Here is a 10,116-nt window from a genome sequence, read left to right on the forward strand (position 1 = left end):
GTGTTACATTTATCTATATTCCTCTCATAAAACAAAAACAACTATCTAGGGAACCATTTATTTAATTGTTCACATGCCAGGTTATTATTACTCAGTCTGGAAGAAATATAAAATATTATTTTATAAGTAATTTTAAAAGATTAGCACTCAAATAGTCCAATCTTCTCATTCTACAAATGAGGAATGACTAAGCCCACTCGTATGTGGTAACCACATCAGATCATGGAGAGATGGCTCTAATCTAGAACTGCCAATGGTGGAAGCATTGGAAGTTTTATTTACATGCACATCCTATATAATAAAAGCCCAGTGACCATTATGGCTAACGACCAGAATGACCAATGATCAGACCACCAGCCGGTAGCTATGATGAGCACTGACCCAGACCTGCTGTTGGCACCTTCACAGCCCCAAATCCCGTTCACCAGTACCCCAGACCCTGACAGCAGGAAGGAGGGAGCCAAATACCTGCACCCTGGACCCAATTTCGGACAGTCATATGTTGCTTTCTCTCAAGTTCGAAGAGCATGTAATGTTAAAATTAAAGTTGTAAATACTTTATCACAAGGGAAATTAGTCAAGCACTCTGGAAGCATTTTTACTCTTAATGTGGTATACAGGGAGATATTAGAATAAGTTTAGTCAATTTATCAGTCATTGTATCAATGTTGTTTTTATGTCATGTTTTTGTTGTTTTTATATCATATCTTTGTTGATGTTGTACCATGTTATTTTTTATTTATTAATAAATGTACATATTATTTCCATATACATTTTACTAATTTTCTTTAATCTCTGACACTTCTATTATAGAGAAAGGGTGAGTAGTGATATTATAATATTTCTTCTAATGAATTCCCTTTTAATGTGCACAAATTTGTGCACTGAGCCACTAGTGTCAATAATAACAGCACTTAAGGAAGCATCACACTGACTTTGTATTATAATTATTTGGGAGTCTGTCTTTCCCAGTAGATTGCAATATTGAGGAGAGCAGGATGACAGTGCATTCAGCACTCTCAGCAGCACCCCGTGCTCATAGCAGTGCTCATAGCCGTAACAAGACGGCTGCTGAGTAACGAACACCACTTACAAACACAGCAATTTCTGACAGAAGGAGAACTGGTTCTTCCTCCATATCTTATCTTTTCTGGAATCACACCCAGCAGACCCCAGTCTCACCACATTGGTGACAGCTAGATTACCTCAGCATCTCTGGGACAATCACTGGCAAGGCGCATGGAATCCCCATGCCTGATTTTGTGAAGTCACCCACGTCTACATAACACTGTGTAACAACCAGGAAGCTTATCTATCCGTATAAACATGTAAACAAAAATGCAAGGGGATATGTGTATATTACAATTCAGCTCTGTAAAACTTGGTGCGCGCTCGCGTGCGCACACACACACACACACACAGACTTGGAATATATGTTAATTATAACAATTTTGTTTGCTAGGATAAAGATTCTTTTTTTTTCTTCTGTTGTCACTTTCTTACTTAATACTGTAAGATTGTATTAGATTTCTTTTTTGATTAGGTGAGCATAGTCCCATATGCACTCCAGCTCAACTAGACAAAGACTTTGACCTCTGATTTTGCCCTTCAGGACTCACTACCTGGGGAAATGGATGTCAGGGCAAAGTCTGCTCCAGGGGCAGCTGGAGGCAGGATCCCTGAATGGCAAGCACTGAAAGCAATTTTACTTTTCTCAACTATGTCCAATCGAGTGAACTGAGGTCGCTGAGATAAGTGGGGACGGGTCACATTGCACTACTAGTGGAAAGTCAAGGAGATGGCTGGGTTAGGGAGAGGTCTCCGTCACCCTTCTGACTCTTCTGTAGTTTCCTTAGAAGCTGACTTTCAATGCAGGGTGGTGACACTGTAAGATGACACAGCAACCTCACACACAGTGTGGTATGATGTGATGAGTAAAAAAGGAAGTTGCACCCCTACAAAGCAGGTCAAATAAGCAGCCCACACCGGCTGGGACACATTCACTGAAGGTGAACAAGCAAAGGAAAAGAGATCAAAGCCATGTAACTGTAACACTGACTGTTGGTGATTTTCAGGAGTGGGAGGTTACACTGCTTGTTTTATAGAACTTCCTTCTTACAGGTGAGGCCTGGAAGCTTGTAACTGAGAATATGTTGGCCAAGCTAGCTGCACAACATAGGGTGAAGTTTTCTAAGGCTTGTGGGTGGGGCTTATCTCCAAGGGACACTCCCCAAAACAGAGGTGTGGACTGGACCTCTGAACAGTTCCATCCACTTGTCATTCTTCTTAACCTCTTCCAATAGGAGCAGAGTATTAAGCATTGAATCCAGTAAACTAATTGACTTCATAGTAAACAAATTATTTTCATTTTGACTTTCTAAAGGTAAGAAATGTTTGATATTGTATGTTAGGAAATAATTTTTTTTTAATTTTCCATTGACCTAATAATCAAAGAAATACAAATTTAACCAATACAAACTTAACCAATATTTACTATATTAGAAAAAATATTTAACAATATTAAATGCCAGAGAAGAAGTGAAACTCTGATACTCTGGTGCGAGTGGCCATGTGAGAATTACCTTTTTTTGAGAATAATTTGGCATATAAGTAATATGATCGGTTTGTTGGATTTAGCAAACCCATTGCAGAACTCTAATTTAAGAAATAATATGAAATGCAGAAAAATCTGTATGCTCAAAGTTGTTTGTCATAATGTTATTTATTTTAACCTAAATGTGCAATGCTTGGGAGTCATTACACTAAATCATAAAATGTAACAAAACTGGACTATTTTACTACTGTTCCAACTGTACTTATGAAGACTATGTTGAAACACAGGAAAAAAATGTAATTCACACTTCAGTTTTGAAATACAGAGAAAAAACAATATTCTTATTTTGTCTATAATTAATCTGGTCATCCTATTAAGCCCTACTCATTGGTTAAATGGGGGAAAATAACTTTTTTCAGTGTGTCCAGTTTGAGATTTTGTCCAATTTCATAATGATAATATTTCCTTTAAGGCAAGGATTTTCAACTGGTATACCGCAAGAATTTTTTTATTGATTTTGAGAGAGCGAGAGGAAGGGAGAGGGAGAGAGAAAGAAACATCAAATGCGAAAGCAAAACATTGATTGGCTGCCTCTGATCATCTGTCTCGGGCATCAAGCCTGCAACCCGGCCATGTGCCCTGACCAGGAATTGAACCAGCAGCCCTTCAGTGCATGGAACAGTGCACAACCAATTGAGCCACACTGGCCAGGGCAATGCCACAAAATGTTTAAAACATGAAATCCACAGCTGTTTAGTCAGGACACTGACTTCTTTTCCCCTAGACAGACTGTCAAATAAAAGATGACAAGAGGGCCCTAGCCAGTTGTGCTCAGTGTTTAGAGGGTTGGCCCTTGGACTGAAGGGTCGCGGGTTCAATTCTAGTCAAACAAACGTACCTCAGCTGCAGGCTTCATCCCCACTTTGGGGCCCGTGATGGAGGCAACCAATCAATGTGTCTTGCTCATATCAATGTTTCTTCCTCTCTGTCTCTCCCGATCCCTTCCACTCTCTCTGAAAAATCAATGGAGAAAATATCCTGGGGTGAGGATTAACAATAACAACAAAAAAGTTAACAGTCAACACAATACCATCCAGTGTGAATGAATCAAAATTATACTTATTTTTTGACAAATTGGCAAAAAATATATTTTTGGTGTGCTGCAGAATTTTCATAATTAGTTTATGTGTACCATGAGATGAAAAAGATTGAAAATCACTGATTAAGGTTTTATTCAGTCTTTCTTGGGTAAAATTGCTTGTTCTCTCAGCTAGCCTACAACTGTGATGCACAGAAACTACTCTGCCAAAAAACAATCTCAACTTCATTCCTGCCCTTGGCCTGACCATCTTGCATTACTTTTCTCTCTTCCAATTTAAGCCTTAGGGGTTGCCAGAGTTATCTCTAATACAATTGGAGAACATTGTTGGCTAAATCTCCCATATTCAGTTGTCAAGAGCTAATGGTGACAGAGAGAGTGGGAGAGTTATAGAATCTAATAAATTTCTTAAGCCTGACTTGTGACAGTCTTGTGAATGTCGAAACAAAATATGATCTTGGTCTTTCGGTTAGGATCCTTTATCTGTGACTATAGAAAACCCAACTCAAATGTGCTTCAGCAGTAAAGAAGCCCAAAGGTTTCAGTTAGCTGATTTAGTGGCTCATCAGTATCAACCCAGGTTCCTTCCATACCATGGTCCTGCCATCCACAGGCACAACCTTGGACATGGCCTAACAGGACCATCTCTTTCAGCGTCTTCCCACCATCCCCATCCTCACATCATATGAGCCAGATTCTTTTTATTTTATTTTTAATTAGAATTTATACTCAATAGTATTTTGCATTAGTTTGTGGTATACAGCACAGTGAAGGATTGACTCTTAAACCACAGAATGGGTCACCCTCCCCTGACTTATGTAGGGGAGAAAAAATACCTGGACAAAAATCAGGTTCTTTTAGCAAAGAAGACTGGTGAACTAGACATGGAGGAGGCAAACAATAAGTGTCCGGCATTCTGGCTCAGGGCTCTTACTGGGGCATTTATTCCGTAACAACCTCAGACTTTCCTATGCCTGGCAAAGTTAAGCACACTAGTTGGGTACTCATTAAAGCCAAAAAGAAAATGAAGGATGTTAAATACTTAAAGATTATAATCTTGTTGCAAGTTTATAACAGGATGCTGACTGACTAAACCAACTGAAATGTATTGACGACAACTAAAACTATGTTTAAAAATACATTTTAGCACAAGAGAGAAAAAGGCACCAAAATAATAATAATGATTGTAGTTGAGATATTGAAACTGTTTGTGTTTTTACCTCTAATTTCTTATATAATTTTTTATTATAAAAATTCCAAACTCCAATTATTTTAAAGTTCTCATCATCAGTGTCCTCTAACTTTCTTTATTTAAACATCCTATACAAAGAAATAATCTGTAGCATCTGCCTGTATTCATTTTATGTACCAAGCACAATACTCTACATGAACAGGAGAGTTACATAAAATATCCTTGTCATAAATGCATGTTCACAGTATCAAAACTTGCCTTTAAATGCACTCCCACATTAAATCTGGAGAGGTTATTTCTCTTTCTTCCACAACTACTGTAAAACTATAATAGGCTTTGCAATTATTTTCTCCTCTTTTCAAGTCACTTTCTAATTCATACATTAGTGACACTGAAACATTGAAGCTACTATTTTTGAGATAATATCTATCCCTAAAGCACCATTAAAGGGGAATACTTAATTCTCCTCTCCCTTTATTTCCTAATTTCTTCAAGCCCAAGAGTTAGCCTGGCTTCCAAAGTGGTTAATATTTTGTTTGAAATATCCTGGGGGTTTTCCATTATGCCAACTCCCATTTATGCAGAAGCTGGTCCTGAATATAATGTATCCTCCTGCCGTGCAGCCCCTCCCCGCCATTCGCCCTGCTGGGCTTCCCAGTGCCTGCTGCTGTGACTGTGTGCCTTTTATTGGCTTGGGAGTACTGCCAAATATCTCCAAGTAAGCCTGCAATTTGCTTTCACTGCCATTTCCAACCTTTATAATTTATTGGCATAGAAAACAGTGAACTGAATGGTGGCTCTGTGCCTTCATTCTCATCTTCCTTTCTATAATTCTGGAGTAGAAGAGTCTTCAGAGAGGTGGTACAGATGCCCTCTCTCTAGCTCAGCATTTGCTAAATTGTTCATTAAAAGACATCTTTATCATCAAATAAAATCTCTATTTTTTGTTTTCTTTCCAGTTAAACTTCCATCCAGAATTAGGCAGGGCTCTCCAGAGAAACAGAAATGTGTGTGTGTGTGTGTGTGTGTGTGTGTGTGTACACAGATGATTAAAGAGGCTAACAAGTCCCAAGATCTAGTCAGAAAGCTGGAGATCCAAGAGAACCAATGGTATTGTCCAGGTGGACTTGAGATTCAGAAAAGGCCAATGTTTCAGTTCAAGACCAAAAACAAGAAAGAATTGATGTCTCAACTCATGAGAGTCAGACAAGAGGAGTTCATTCTTACTCTCTGGTGGGTTAGCAATTTTGTTCTGTTCAGGCTTGTAATTGATTAGATGAGACCCACCCACATAAGAAGGACAATCAGTTTACTGATTCAAATATTACTCATCCAGAAACACTCTCAAAAACACATCAAAAACTTCCCGAATAATCAACAGAAAACATGCAGATCCCTGATGCCCAAGGACCGAAAGTGGAGACCACAAAGACTGGTAGGAGGGGTGGAGGCGTGAAAGGGCTGGCCGGGTGCCCACAGACAGCAACTGAAGTCCCAGAGAGATATCTCAGCTGTGGGGGGTTACCAATGAGATCTCTAGGATGTAATCCCCAAGCTGGGGCCCCCCAGCAAAGAGCAACAAAACTGAGAAAAATATCCACATAACATCTGGCTGTGAAAAGCAGTGGGGTGCTGTCTGCCAGGGAGTGAGAGCTGAAAATTCAGGCACCCTCTTAAAGGTTGAGAGAGGCTGGCAGCCGCTCACAGGAGCAAAGAATTTTCCAGTAACCACCAGAGGCTCTCCCTGATTACAGCAACCAGCTTCCTGCTTTGGTCTGGCGCCCCCGCTCACCTGCTCCACCATCCTGCCGCGGCCAACAACCACCATGTTCCCCGCTCTGCTGCCAGCAACCGGTTGTTCACTTGTTCTGCTGTTCAGTGTATTTGCATATTAACCTTTTATTATATAGGATGTGCAATTCCTCAAAAGTAAGATCTTTGCACAAACGGGGGAAAGAAATATTATTTTATTCTCCTAATGTTTACTTCATCACCTATACCAGTGGTGGCGAACCTTTTGAGCTCGGCGTGTCAGCATTTTGAAAAACCCTAACTTAACTCTGGTGCCCTGTCACATATAGAAATTTTTTGATATTTGCAACCATAGTAAAGTAAAACAAAGACTTATATTTTGGATATTTATTTTATATATTTAAATGCCATTTAACCAAAAAAAATCAACCAAAAAATGAGTTCGTGTATCACCTCTGACACACATGTCAAAGGTTCACCATCACTGACCTATACAGATAATAAATTTTCCCTATTGTTCATGAACATTTATATATACAGTGACTTGAGCAGTACTGGAAAATATAAATGCGAAGCATCATATACTACTTCTTGGGATCTTCTTTGTGTGGAATCGAACAAATACTGAACCCAAATTAAAATCCTAACAGGGTAACTGGCCATACCAAATGCAGCAGATTGTTTGCAAAAGTGGCTGCAATTTTCCCCTCCCTATCTGTGCCCTCAGTAGTCCCAACCCACCCTGACTCAAGGCTTGGCCAACTGATTTGCTTTGACCAATAGCAAATAGAGTCCAAGCAGAAACTCAAAAAGTGCCTGTCTTTTTTTGCTACTTTTTGGAAGGTGCAACCACCATAAAATAACTTCCACATCACCCTGTGGATAATGAAAGACACTCGGCCAAGTCGCTCCATCAGCTGATAGACACCTAGGCAACTGCCAGATGTGGGAACCATTGCCTAGACCTTCCAGCCTTCACTTGCCAGCCCAAGTCAGAAGAACCATGCAACTTACCCACAGATTATAAAAAATAATGTTTCTTGTTTTCAGACATTAAGTTTGGGGGTGATTTGTTACAAAGCAAAATCTAACTGAGAGAGAAATTGGTTTCAGAATTAGAATGGTAATATAGCAAAATCTACCATGGATAGCATTGCCTTTGAGACTGGGTAGCAGGCAGAGCCTGGAAAATCAGCAAAAAATAATTTTAGCAACTCTGAAAAATGGCAAGCAAACTGCTAGTAGAGGCTGACAAAGCAATGAAGACCTGCTGTAGCAGGCTGGAAAAGTGACACCCATGTTATTAACAAAAGAAACAATTGGCAAAACTATCATCTCTGGTAACTTTGAAGATAGAAAATAAGCCAAATGAAATTGTGGACCTTGGCAAGATGATTTCCAGGCAGAATGTTGGAAGTGTCAATTGGCTTATTTTAGCTGATTATATAAAATGTAGAAAGAGAGAAATGAGCTAGAGAAAGAATTGTTCTGTTTACAAGCACAATTCAGAGGCTACTGAGAGGAGCCAGAACTTGCTGGGCTGGGCAATAAAATTGTTTCTCATTTCCAGTCTCTCAAGGCAGTAAAAAATTTTCAAACTACCTCAGGACAAAGATCAAATTAAGGTGACCCTGCAAGCCCATTTGTTACCATCTCTGAAGGATTTTAGGCAGTGACTAGTAGACCCTCTCATCTCTACAGAGTGTATTCATTAAAGTTATTGTCTCACTATAGCCTGAGATAGCCCCCATACAAGAAAGAGGCCTATCCTAAAATTGTGGGTGGAACTTCTATTGAATGGAGAAGAGCTGAATTTGATTCTTAGAGAAACTCAGAGATTTTTTAAGAGAGTTGTCCTGATGAAAGGAATGCCACCTGGACTCAAATGAACTGAAACATTTAAAAATAAAAAGAAGTCTTGGGACCTCCAGTTTTCCATGAGAAAGAAGCAGACTGATAAGGTTACTCAACTGCCAACACCAGTGTTCCTTAGGGAAGTGTAAGACATCTTATGGAGTGTGGAGCTGGGAGCCAGGAAGAACAGTGGACTCTGGAGCTCCTCCCAGGAAGAAGGACCCAACCTGACCAAGGATCATCAAGGATCACCCTGGCCCCCTGAGTTTAGCTGAATTTCAGAAATGCTGTAGTCTAGTAAATTCTACATAATTCCTGATCTGGATTTTGGAAGGGTTTTTTTGTTGTTGTTATTTTGGGAGAGTTAGGGGTTTTGCCTTTTGAACTGACATTTCTATTGTTGTTATCCTGGCCCCACTACATAACAAAGCTATATAACCTGATTTTTAGTTCATATTGACATGATGGGGATCACAAGAGCCTATGTCAAACGTTGCACCATAATTAGGGTGAAACTTCAGGAGTCTTGAGTTGGGAATATTTTGCATGTGAGAGGAACCTGAATAATTGATGGCCAAAAGACAGGTTGATTGTAATAATGGCCACAAATGCTTTGCATCTCAAATCTCAGTACGTTCCTTGGCAATGTGACTGTACAGATACTTCTGTTAAAAGGTAGGCTCTTGTTCTTTATTCCTCAGAGCTAGGTTTGGCCATGTGATTTGCTTTGGCAAATTACATATTAGCAAATATGACATAGTAGAAACGAAAATCACTTGTGCATTGTGGTTTTCCTTCTTTCTTTCTGTGTTTTGAATCCTGTGTCCACCATGTGAAAAATTTCAAACTAGCGTTCTGAAGGAGTATGGGCCATGTGGCAGAGAACTACAGTCAGCTATAGCTGACTGATAACCTGCCAACCACATGACATATGAGTGGAGCTATGTTAGAACATCCAGCTTCCAGCCACTCCACCAGATGAGTGTAGAACTGCTTGGCTGAGCTCAGGCCATATGTTAACCCACTGCATTGGGAACTAATAAATGTGAGTTTTATAAACCACTAATTTTGAAGGATTATTATACAACAAAAAATAATTTATACTCCAAGCAAGAAATGCTTATTGAGCCTTTACTATGTAGAGATCACTGTTTTAAGGAAAGAACAACAACAAAAAGATGCAATCCCTATTCTCAAAAAGCTAATAATTTAAATTTAGAAAAAAATATTTGAAAGAAAACTAACAATACATGGAAGAAATGTAAAGGTCTTATTAGTTGAATAAGCATTGGATGCTTTAAGAACATAGAGGGGGGAGTTATCATTGTGGGAAGAAGGAAGACTTTACTGAGAGAGTGGGATTTGGGCTGTTTGAACCAGAAGGCATGGTGAATTGTTAAGTGAGGTGAGAATGCACAAAGCAGGTGAGTGGCAGAGCTATAGGGTGTTTCTAAAGGACCTAGATTCTGCTGCAATAGTCAGCAGAACCCTGCCCCATTCTGGAGGAGAGTAAACATAGCCATGCTTTTATCTGCCCACCCTTCTTCAAGCCACAGCTGAGGATCCCTGGCGTCCATGGCCCTGAGTCCCATAGGTACACCCAGACAATGCTACTGGGTGAAACCACTACCCCAGATCCTGAAATTCTTTCTCAGGCTTCTTCAC

The sequence above is a fragment of the Myotis davidii genome, unplaced genomic scaffold (assembly GCF_000327345.1).
Source record: "Myotis davidii unplaced genomic scaffold, ASM32734v1 scaffold2236, whole genome shotgun sequence".
NCBI lineage: Eukaryota > Metazoa > Chordata > Mammalia > Chiroptera > Vespertilionidae > Myotis > Myotis davidii.